At 40.7% G+C, this 12,047-nt stretch overlaps 1 protein-coding gene and 2 long non-coding RNA genes across 7 annotated transcripts in view; 2 read left to right on the top strand and 1 right to left on the bottom strand.

Moving 5' to 3' along the window:
- Positions 1-12,047, top strand: part of LOC147032275 (glycoprotein-N-acetylgalactosamine 3-beta-galactosyltransferase 1-like) — a 78,027-nt gene that overhangs the window by 25,786 nt on the left and 40,194 nt on the right. The window lies entirely within an intron of this gene.
- The window catches only part of LOC147032274 (uncharacterized), a 68,323-nt gene continuing 59,212 nt past the window's right edge, over positions 2,937-12,047 (bottom strand). Inside the window, exons 2-3 of the long non-coding RNA XR_015055102.1 lie at positions 10,938-11,090; positions 2,937-4,807 (exon numbers count right to left, since the gene is read on the bottom strand). This is a non-coding gene — a long non-coding RNA (uncharacterized LOC147032274). The remainder of the gene's footprint in view (positions 4,808-10,937; positions 11,091-12,047) is intronic.
- On the top strand, positions 11,205-11,535 carry LOC147032276 (uncharacterized). Its single transcript, XR_015055103.1, has 2 exons — positions 11,205-11,366; positions 11,492-11,535. It is a non-coding gene; the product is annotated as an uncharacterized LOC147032276 (long non-coding RNA).

The following is a 12,047-nucleotide window of genomic DNA, read 5'->3' as shown; positions in this document are numbered from 1 at the left end:
CATATTCCAAGGACATCAGCATCCATGTACAAATCACCAAGCCTAGCCCTCCCCATCAAAACCTGTCAACAAAGTTACACAGCTTGCTGATCCATCTTTGCTAGGAAGTGAACGGTAATACAAGGACGGAGGCGCTGGTCGAGACGGGTGTTGCACACTCCACGTTGTCCTGGTTATCAGGGCCTCGATCTTCTACATGTTGCTTTGATGCCTGGGTTCATGCATTACCTCCAAAGGGGATGGTGTTGTCTCACCGCAATGTTGCATTTCATGATCAGGATCAGTTTTTTAATTTTGGTTTTTGACAATGACTTGGGCGTTTAGAAAGCTCATGGCATTTCTTCAACAAGGAAGAAGAGATGGCCATTAGCATTTTCCTTCCAAAGTCAAACGCCACTTTGTGGAGTCGAGTAGAGTCTCTCACGAGTCTCCTTTCCCTCAGCACAGTCTCACGCTCAGTCATGATGAAGAAGTAACCACATTTGGTCAAACTCGGTGTAGGACAGAGCATAGATGGATGAGAGTAGGATCATGTGCAAGGCACTGTTTCCAGAGTCCATCACACCACATGTAGTATAGCTGGAGGCATATCAGAGCGGAGTAGCCAGGGTGTACAAAAGTGTAGAGAGTGGAAGGTCTCAAACACAAGCACATCATCAGGATTGCCCATTCCGCACACTCCAATATCATGATTGCAAGATATTAATTTGCCGATGCATAAAGAAATTCCATTTATTAATTCCAACCAAGTGGGTACAGCATGAAAGGGCCAGAAAGTTTCATTTCTTCCAGATGGCAAACCACTGGTAAAGGACAGCAAGATCAATGACTGCCTCAGTGACGTCTGCCCATGGTCATATAACATGTTCATTTTAAATTGCCAATGTACTTTTCAAATTGTAATGGTGCACAGATCATTAAATTCCCTTTAGCCAAGACCCAAAATCCCATGTTTTATTAACCTCCGCCATCTTCGAAGATGGATGGAGGTTACTGTTTTCACCCCTTTCTATTTGTTTGTTTGTTTGTTTGTGTGTTTGTTATCTTGCCAAAACGAAGTTTTGCAAGATATGTTGGTCAGCTTGTATGTTTTTTTTTAATTTATTTTATTTTTTTTTGTCTGTAATCACGTATAAAAAATTCTGCAGAGCACAGTTATCATCGGAAATTTTTGTAACTTCGCATATCAGAGGCCTATAGAGGTCCCTTTCAGTGCACAAAATTTTGAAGGTCAAGGTCAAAGGTCAAGGTCACTTTGTCGCAAATCAGGGGAGTCGACGAAACCCTTATTTTTTGAGTAATTTTGATCGGATCGTCTTCAAACTTCATGGGAATATAGTTCATGGTCTGGCGCTCAGCTGATTAATTTTTGGTGGCGATTGGCCTTGACCTTCATTGTTAGCGCCTGAGGTCAAACATATTTGACCCCAAGGTCAAATTTTCAAGTTTTAGGAACCATATCGTGTAGTACCTCAAATTGAACACCTCGATGAGTGCTTTCTGGATATGTCAAGCTTGAGACATTATGATGTCATTTGGTGACGTTATGAGGCAAAAGCATATTTTTCATGGTTACTCTGTAGAACGATTCTCATCGGAATCTCTCTTAGGCAGATATTCCTCAAGCAGCTCTGTTCACCTCAGTGTGACCTTAAAGAAGTCAAACGTGGTCACCTTTGGCAAGTTTATTTATTTATTTATTTATTTGTTTGTTTGTTTGTTTGTGAACAGTATTACGGAAAAAAACTACTCGACGGATTTCGACGAAACTTGGTGGGGGGGTTAGGTATGGTCCAAGGATCATGGCATTAAATTTTGGACTTTGTCCCCCCCCCCCCCCCCAAAAAAAAAATTTTAGAGAAAATTTTTTTTCTGCATTTCTACATGTTTTAAGTGATTTCCAACCCCCCCAAAAAAATTGTTTGAGAAATTTTTTTTTTTGCATTTCTACATGTGTTAATTGATTTCCAACCCCCCGCCCTCCCCCAAAAATTGTTGGAGAAAAAAAATTTTTTTTTTTGCATTTCTATATGTTTGAAGTGATTTCCAACCCCCCAAAAAAAAAAATTGTCACCCCCTCCCAAAAAAGGGGAATTTTTTTTTTTACATTTCTCCATGTTTTAAGTGATTTCTAACCCCACCCAAAAAATTGTTACCCCCCCAAAAAAATTGTTATAGAGGAAAAAAATTTTTTTTGCATTTCTACATGTTTTAAGTTATTTCCAACAACCCCCAAAAAAATTGTTAGAGAAAAAAAAATTTTTTGCAACATTTTTTTCAACAAAATTTCGATTTCTTTTTTTTGCATTTCTACATGTTTTGAGTGATTTCCAAGTCCCCCCCCAAAAAAAAATGGAGAAAAGAACTATAACTCTGTCAGCACTGTTGACATCATATTTAATGAATAAGATATAAGGTTCACTTGAGTGACCCAGCAGTATTGGCGGCGGAGGTTTTGCACTCTCCCGAGTGCTCCCCCTCTAGTTACAATCATGTTTTTTTCCCCCTGTTTTTAGATCCTCGTGGAGGATCTCTAAGTCTTACTCACGTTGTTGTTCTTGTGGACTTTTTTGTTTCACAGCCTACAGTTTTCATCGAAAGTTCCTGAAACTTGGCACATATATGTAAAAAATACCCTGCGTAGACAGTAACGATCTCCGATTTTGAAAATTCCTCCAAGAAAAAAAGTTATGACGTTAAAATATCTCCGCTAATGGGAATCGCCTAAAAAATTATCTCTGAAACTAGGCAAGCTTTTTGAATTCTGTTTGTGGGAATCGAACAGGGCATTAGCAGAGATTAATGACTGCACATATGATACATCACTATGACGTCATATCAATTTTTATGACGTCATTCTTATTTTTTGACATTCACAACCCAGAGTTTTCATCGGATTTTTGTGAAACTTGTCATGTATATGCAGAAAGCCCACGTGCAGGCAGTAACCATCTCCGATTTTGGAAATTCTTCCTAGAAAAAAAGTTGACGTCATAATATCGCCGCTAATGGAAATCGCCTATACCATTATCTCTGAAACTAGGCAAGCTGTTTGATTTATGTTTGCGGGAATCAAGCCGGGCATTAGCACAGAGAATTTATCACAAACCTGATACATCACAATGATGTCATATTTGTTTTATGACGTCATCATTAAGAGGACGAGGATCTTAGCTCATTCGAGCTTGTTTTCTCTCTGCTTTAATTTTGACATATAAAAGGTTTATACATACTTTTTAGTTAAAATGATTTGTTATATTTATTGAATGATTAAAATGCTGACATGAAATTTGTGTGCATGTTATCGTTACAATACACAGCTGGTGTACAAAACCATTAGTTCGAATATTTATTAAGTCGAGCACAAAATGTTTGTTGTTTTTTATTATTATTATTTATTTATCATCCCTCCTTTCGTTAAAATATACAAACACAATCTGTCGTTTGTCATATAAATTTTCCCTTGCTAACAGTACACCTAATTAATCTCAAGATCCAACAGTATGTTGACTAAGTTTCCAATATTTTTTAGTCATAAACAATCTCATGAGTTCAGTCTCGGATAGGCGTTACACCATCAAACATCTTATTTTGCTTTTGTCTATAAACTACATTAGTTACTTAAAATTCACAGATATTACTGATCATCACCATTATCAGGTCTTATAATATAATTACATTAGTTATCTATCTTGATTTCACATAACTTCCAGAACACATCATCAAATTGATCGTTTTAGCCTATCAATGAGAGATGCATGAAACTTGTGTGATCATTGTCTTGGTAACAATCTTCTTCGTGCAAATAGCAGGCAAATTAACCACACATTTTACAATAATAATTTTAATACAGACAGTAAAGAACTACAAGATCTTCTCACCTTCCTTGCAATCTTGTCAGCCAGACTGGCATTCACTTACAATGCATAGTCTAGGTAGTTATAGTCTATTTCAAGAAACCCTTCACAAGGACTTGAGATTTGTCTTTATTGTCAAAATCCTCTTGTATACTGGATCTATCATTTTATGCTTTTTAAATTATTATTTTTATTTTTTAGATTCTTGCCTCCGTCAACTGATAACAAGAACAATTCCAGACATCCTCACAAATTTTTCTTTACTTTTCGGTGCTATCGATCTCTATCGATTGCTTTTACTTTTGCTGTTACAGCAGAACCGAACTCTGACCCTCAACATGAGCTTGGAATACAATCCCCACTCTCGTTTTTTATATTTTATTTTATTTTAATTAATTAGTTAATTAATTATTTTATTTTTTAAAGATTGATGGTCAGTTTGATATCAGCCAGTTCCCCATCAGTATATCACTTTATTTGGCTTGACCAGTCTCCTATCTCTACATCATATCTCCTATCTTTACATCATATCTCCTGTTTGTGCAGCCATGTACCTCCATGAACGAGTAAACAAATCATCAATTAAATCTGACACTTGACCTTGCCATTAGGATCTCAAATTTCCCAATATCTAATTTAACTAAAATTAACACCTTGGTCAGTCTCGGATAGGCATTGTCCACAACATGGTCTAATCTTCTAACTACACATCTCATCCTGACCTTGCATCTATTATATTAATTAGCAAAACTTCACAACATAATTGAAACAAAAGTTCATTGTTCTCTTGCGATATCTTCACTGCAGATTCTCCTGTATCAGAGACGAGAATGTGTGTCGCCCCGACAGTCCACAACAGATTTCCTTTTCTCCACCTTAATGAGCACAGTATCTCCTGTGCCAAGGTCATAACAATCCTTGGTTGCTGCTTCAGGCAAAGCATTCTTCACCTGTGAATGAAATGTTCTCAGTGTTTGTCAGTGCAATACAAAATGCTCATAATGCATCATCCATTTGATAAATATTCATCTCTTTTATCATTAATGGTGGTGAGTAAGGTACCCTCATCAGTCTTCCCATTAAGATTTTGTGTGGTGAGAGTCATGTTCTCCCATTTGGGGTGGCTCTCATTGACATTAGTGCTCGTGGTATGGCCTCCGCCATTTCATACCAGTCTGTTCACAATTATTTTGCCAATTTATTTTTTCAGCACCCCATTCTGTCATTCCACCTGTAATGCTTTACACAGCTCTTGCACCACCTCCACTTTGAAGTGTGTTCCTTGATCGGTCAAAATTCTGCAAGGTATACCAAATTGGCATATGAAATCCTTCATCAAAATTTTTACAACCGTAATTGTGTACAAGCACAACTTCGTATCCACTGCATCTCGGCATTTGAATAAACCCATTTGCATATACACAAAAGCCTTGATAGAGGTTGACGTGCTGCCTGCACTGTCTTTTCACCTTTCCCTGGATTATTTTCCTGGCTGATTTGACAAGTGGCACAATATTGTTCAGCTACCACCGAGAAACCTGGTGCATACCTTTGTTTTCCAACAGACTTGCACATTCCCCATTTGCCTGTCTGGCTCACTCTGTGAGCCAAACGAGAAAGCCATGCTAACAATGCATGTGGCGCCACTACACGTCCATTATGAGAAGTCCACAGTTAGGATTCAGTGTTATATATACATCCGAGTTTAACCACTTATCCTTCTGTTTATCAATGGCTGTTTGTATGGCAGCTTCATCTTCCAAGGTTGGGCTACTTTCAGGAATTGTTAAAACACCTTGCATGATCACTGGACTTTGTTCTGACTTGGCTGCAAGTTTTGCTGCATTATTTGGTCTCACATTTCCTTCTTGAAACACCATCTGATCTCCGCGTGTGCGAATTGTACTTAATCACTGCAATTACGGATGGTAACAGAATCGCTGCTAAAAGATTGGCTGTTTGTTCACCATTCTTAATTTTGCTACCAGAAGACGTCAAAAATCCTCTCTCGTGCCGAAGTGTCCCAAAATCATATTGTAAATCTGTGTAAATGTTCACTTCCTGGTTTTCTGCGATACAGCATGCTCGCGTGAGCGCAAAAATCTCTGCTTGCTGTGCAGAATAGTTCCCCAGTAATCTCCCACTTTGCAGTGTCTCTGTATGTGAACAAACAGCATATCCAGTTAACAGCGTGCCGTTTAATGCTCTTGATGACGAGCCATCAACATAGAGTATTAAATTGGCATTTGCCAATGGAACGTCTTTCAAATCAACGTGTGACGTCAGCGTACACGTCATTAGGCCTAAGTCACATTTGCTCTACGGCGAGGATACGGCGGCCGTACGCCCTCTGAATTGACAGAAACGTGCGGCGGCCGCAGAGTTTCTGCGGTGGCCTCAGGGTGGCCCTACGCCGTTTGGCTATATTTTACAGGCCGTAGGGGTCGCCGTGGAATTATAGTGCGGAGTTATAACTTTTTTCATTTCTATGTTTGCCGTAGCATTTCGACAAGCCGAAACAAAAGAACTGGTAAAAAAAAAAAAGAACCCACTCGTTACCGTCCGTCTGGCCGCACATTCGCCTTAGGGTCCCCCTGCGGTCGCCTTGCGGGCACCTTGCGTCTGCCTTGAAAATTCTATGGCCGCTGCAGGAACACCCTAAGGTCACCGTGCGACATCAAATCAAAGACCGTACGGCACCCCCACATTTTCGGTCTCCACAATTTATCAATACGCCGTGCGGCTCCCCGAAAAATAAAAACATATGTGACTGCTACATTGTGTGACCGTGGAAATACTGCGGCCGTCATATAATTGCTAGTTGCCGTAGATTTTTGAGGCCCCACGGCCGCCGTGGCAAATGTGACTTAGGCCTTACGTCCACGTAGTCGTGCTCCTCTTCACCATCCTCATTTATCGATATCACCGAGTTTAATGGTGATATAGCGCAGATACCATCCGTAAGCATGGCGGAAATCCTCTCGCTACTGGGTCCAGTCTTGCACTTATGGTAAGCTACCAGCTGAATCTTATTTCCAGATTGTACACATCCTCCTGTCTTGTGTGAATAGAGGTAAAGATTTTGATCGTCGAAATGATAATGCGATTTGAACAATTTTTTTTTAATGTCATGTGTTTCCTTTTAGAATATGAAACATCCTGATTAATATCTCTCATACACACACTCCACCACATTTTATCCGAATGCAAACGTGTTCAGTTATATTTACAGCTCTTAAGTCTTATACAATTTAATTGATTTTCCCTTACAATGCCAGCGACAGCCTGCCCATTGGTTGGCAAGTCAAAGACGGGAAGAAAAGTTGTCCGCGGCACACACAAAATGCCATTTAATTAATAATTAAAAAAAAACATTTCTGCAGACTGATGGACAAATGGGAAAAGCACAACTTCGTATCCTTAGAAGGTGCAGACGAGATTAATCTTCTTTCTCTATTCTAGTCCACGTATAATTGTATCTGATTCATTTTATCGACTTCGATCACATGACGTCACATTTGTGTATTGAGTTCGTCATTGGGCATCGACACGATACAGTACAGTATACTGTATATGACGTAATATTTGCTGAGCCTTTGATCATTATAACGTGATTAAATAATTTTCAAATCATTTTCGAGCACGATTTCAAACCATTTGCACAGAAGGTCTGCAGTACCATCTCGTAATACCGTGCACACTATGTTGGCTACATTTACCTTCCTGGCAACGTTAGCATCAATAACTCCACAATCCATCACGTTTTATCTCCTTACTCTAATCCATTTCAATGGAAATTTATGCTCTCACTTGTCCAGCCTGCCAACAAACATGGTGCTTGAGCAAAACCATTCTAACATTGTAAACTATCAGATGCGTTTGTATTATGAAGACATTTTAGATTCAATTTCAACAATTTTATCGGCCTTTAAACCGGTGTGACAGCATCATCAATCTCAGCATTACCATGGTGACCACATAACTTATAGCTTGTGGCTCACTTGCAATTTATTAAATACACTGTTGGTGTTTAACAAGCTCAAATGAGCTAAGATCCTCGTCCTCTTAATGATGACGTCACAAAAACGAATATGACGTCATTGTGATGTATCAGGTTTGCGATAAATTATCTGTGCTAATGCCCGGCTTGATTCCCGCAAACATAATTCAAACAGCTTGCCTAGTTTCGGAGATAATGGTATAGGCGATTTCCATTAGCGGCGATATTATGATGTCAACTTTTTTTTCTCGGAAGAATTTCCAAAATAGGAGATGGTTACTGCCTGCGCGTGGGCTTTCTGCATATTCATGGCAAGTTTCACGAAGATCCGATGAAAACTCTGGGTTGTGAAACAAAAAATGTCAAAAAATAGGAATGACGTCATAAAAATTGATATGACGTCATTGTGATGTGTCATATGTGTGGTAATTCATCTCTGCTAATGCCCTGTTCGATTCCTGCAAACAGAATTCAAAAAGCTTGCCTAGTTTCGGAGATAATTTTTTAGGCGATTTCCATTAGCGGAGATATTTTGACGTCATGACTTTTTTTTCTTGGAGGAATTTTAAAAATCGGAGATGGTTACTGTCTGCGCGGGGTATTTTTACATATACATACGCCAAGTTTCAGGAAGTTTCGATGAAAACTGTAGGCTGTGAAACAAGAAAGTCCACAAGAAGAAGATGAAGAACAACAACGTCAGTAAGACTTGGAGATCCGCCACGAGGATCTAAAAATGACATTAGTTGTATGACATTTTCACAGATTAAAAGAAAATCTTAGGAGACCCCAGAGCTCCCCCCATGACCGTCGGCACACGGCCGACAGTCCCGATTGGAGGGTCAACTCTGCCTCCAAGATCTCTCCGCTGGGTTTGATTCCTGACCCAGTATTTAACATGCTGGAAATTAAGAGTTCTTCACCGCTCTGAGATTAAATGTATGTTCCATTATTTAATTTTATAAACCCGGGAATGCTCTGTGCATATAACACGCCATTTATATTTTAATATGTTAACTCTCAGCCCTATCACCCGCGCACACAAAACATGCCCTTACATCATGGCTCGCCTCGCACAGCTGGAATGTCACCCTCCCTACGAGTGATTAATCGTTACAAGGACTGGCATTCCGAGAGTTTTCCCACAATCCTGTGTTAGCACATGGAACACAAACCATTGACATTTTAAATATTTTACTCCTGTGGCCACAAATGAACAATCCCTCCTAACTACAACTAGGAACGTACCGGCAAACCACCTCATGTAATCCCTGCACTGAAGTATTTTAACGGATTAATCTGAAACTGCATTCATCTGTCGTGCACAACAAACACCATGGTCAATTATTTAATGTTATTGCCTATTATTTCTCAGCTAAAACATGAGAGGCATTTCAATTTAATTCTGGTCAATGCACATGGCATATGTCAAATGTAGATGAAAATACCTTCTAAACGTCTCACACAGAGGATATATAATTTTAAATCCAAATGCCTTTTACCTTTCATCTTACAGTAATGGCAATACCATCGTATTTCCAGTCATTCAAAAACTTGTAATATTTCCAAATATCTTCTCGGATTTTTTTTTAAACCTATTTTTCTGCCTGTAACCCCCATTTCACCATGGCTCGCCCCACCAAACACACTGGCACACAGCCCAAGCTCGTGATTAATTACTCACACTGCCTGCACGGATTTGCACAGATTCACATTTACCAGAACCTAGAAGATATAACCAGCCATCACCCTCATATCCACATTAATTTAATAATAATAGACTTTTGTTACCTTATGGCAACTGCCATGCTGAAAAGTTGTCATCCCATCTTGATCTCGCGTGCACTCGATCAGATAAGGTCAAACAATATCTCCAGTTTCACCATTTTATATCTTTGAATCTCATTTTATTTATTTATTTAATATTTTTAAAATGCTCTTGCAGCCCAGACACTGATCATGCTGGTTGGCCTGTATTCAGACACATCTTGAATTCATATAAATATTGTTTCGGACCCGGGGTCAGGGGGGAGGGGGGAAGAAGACCATGAGGGGTAAAGCTAACTCGGGTTCCCACAAGACTCTCCGGAATCGCAGGCCATCGCACACAAATAACTCTGTGATGCGGCGGGTCTCTAATCGACTGTGAACGTCAATAACTCAACCACGTGACTTAGGGTCCTCCGTTTAATGAATGCCGTTTATCTAATTACCGGGGGACACGCCCTCGGTACGGCTTGTTCAAACCCGATCACCTTACCGGATCAGATGCAGCCGAGCGTAACAGCCCAGGGACCTACCGGCTAGAAAAACAGATCGTTGGGGGATAACGTCCCGGCTAGGTTAGGATACGAACCATGCTGGAACAATGAAGTAAAAGACGAAAATGAGCTGGGAACATGTCTATACAAGCATTTATTTACAATTCAGCAAGGAAAGGTATGTGGCACAGTTAATGGGGTTGACTATTATGTACAGCAGAGGATAGCAAGGAATCCGTGGAGTGCGCAAAAGGCAAGCATTTTACAAAAGCAGACACAGAGCAGACATCCTGTTCAAATTCTACAATCTTAACTTATGCTACGACAGGAGCCATCATATATATATATATATATATATATATATATATATATATATATATATATATATATATATATATATATATATATATATATATATATATATATATATATATATATATATATATATATATATATATATATATATACACGCACACACAAACTCGAGGAAGATTAGATAGCCAGAAAGAAAGAGAGCAGAAGAGGACTAACGGCGTCGCAATACCTGGCGCGTTCAGCCAACCAACGCAACCCAGTACGCTTTGGGGGAGGTAGGAGGGAGAAATACTGGTGCCTAAGGCATGGGAGGTGTGGTGTAGTGCAATATGGGAGGTGCGGTGTCATGCCAGAGGAAACTGTGATTGCAAATCAGTAATGGATGCTCTTTTGTGCTTTCAAAGGGGACGAGATAGAGGGCTGGAAAGACAGAGAGGAGAGAAGATGCGTGAGGTAAAAGATGCCTAGCCTAGTCGTGCAAAGGTCTGTGAGTGTAGTGTGTACCTCCGTGGGATGCTCCGCTTGAGCGTTCCCACCTCAAGAGTCGGCGTGTTATCTCCTGCTTTGTCACTTTGCCGGGACTCGTGGAAACTTGTGCTCCGCACTGGTCCCAGAAAAACGTCTGTTGCACACCAATCATGAGTGTAGATCCAGCAACTGGCAGACAACAAGGAGCAGTGAAGAAGAGGGTGAGGCTGGCAGGCGAAAAAGAGAGCAGACAGCTCCATGATCTGCCTTTTATAAGCCCCGGGTGAAGGGTGGGGTGACTGTGGTGAATTAACGTGAATCGAGGGACATGACGCGGGATCACATGTTGTGCGTCTCGCGTATAAGGGGAGGTCTCTCTGCGGCACGGGGTGATTGTCCCCGGGGCATTGCTATTGACATCGGCTGTCCACTTGATGCTCGTTAACTGAAGGTGCTCATTGACTGGTGAGAATGGAGATTATATCGAACTCCGTGCTTACGCGGATTTAGTCTGCAATGGTTAACTGCACATGTATACGTTTCTGCTTATGTACTCCTAGCTGAACCTGTATTTTCTGGTGTACCCACAGAAGCGGCTCCAATCAAATGGAATAAAGCCTAAACTCTGAAGGTTCACCTCTCGCTCTCATTTCAATTTATTCCATTTGATTTTCTCGGCTCTCTCAACCAAAGATGGACAAGATCTACAAACCAGAGAGGTTCGACGCAGACCCAAACACGACTGACGCAGAAATGAAATGGTCACATTGGTTCTGCTCCTTCTCACACTATCTGACCATCATCGCGGAGGGAGCTGACAAATTTGCCGCTCTCGTGAATCATGTCTCGCCCGGCGTGTACAGGCTCTTCTCGGGGTGCGACACTTACGAAGCAGCGATTGACGTGCTGCAGGCGCTCTACGTGAAGCCCAAGAACGAGGTATACATACGACATCTTCTCAACACACGCAAGCAAGCAGCCGGGAGACAATCGATCAGTTCCTGCAAGCTCTGAATCAGCTGGGAAAAGACTGCAGCTTCCGGGCAGTAAGCGCCGAGGAACACCGAAAGGAAGCCACACGGGAGGCATTCATCCAAGGACTCAGATCAGCCCACATACGGCAACGCTTACTAGAGAAAGCGCAAC

The sequence above is a fragment of the Eptatretus burgeri genome, chromosome 2 (genome assembly GCF_056783735.1).
Source record: "Eptatretus burgeri isolate ZD-2024b chromosome 2, Ebu_testis_v1, whole genome shotgun sequence".
Classification (NCBI taxonomy): Eukaryota; Metazoa; Chordata; class Myxini; order Myxiniformes; family Myxinidae; genus Eptatretus; species Eptatretus burgeri.
The sequence above is the reverse complement of the archived record's forward strand: the minus strand, read 5'-3'. Positions and strand labels throughout refer to the sequence as shown.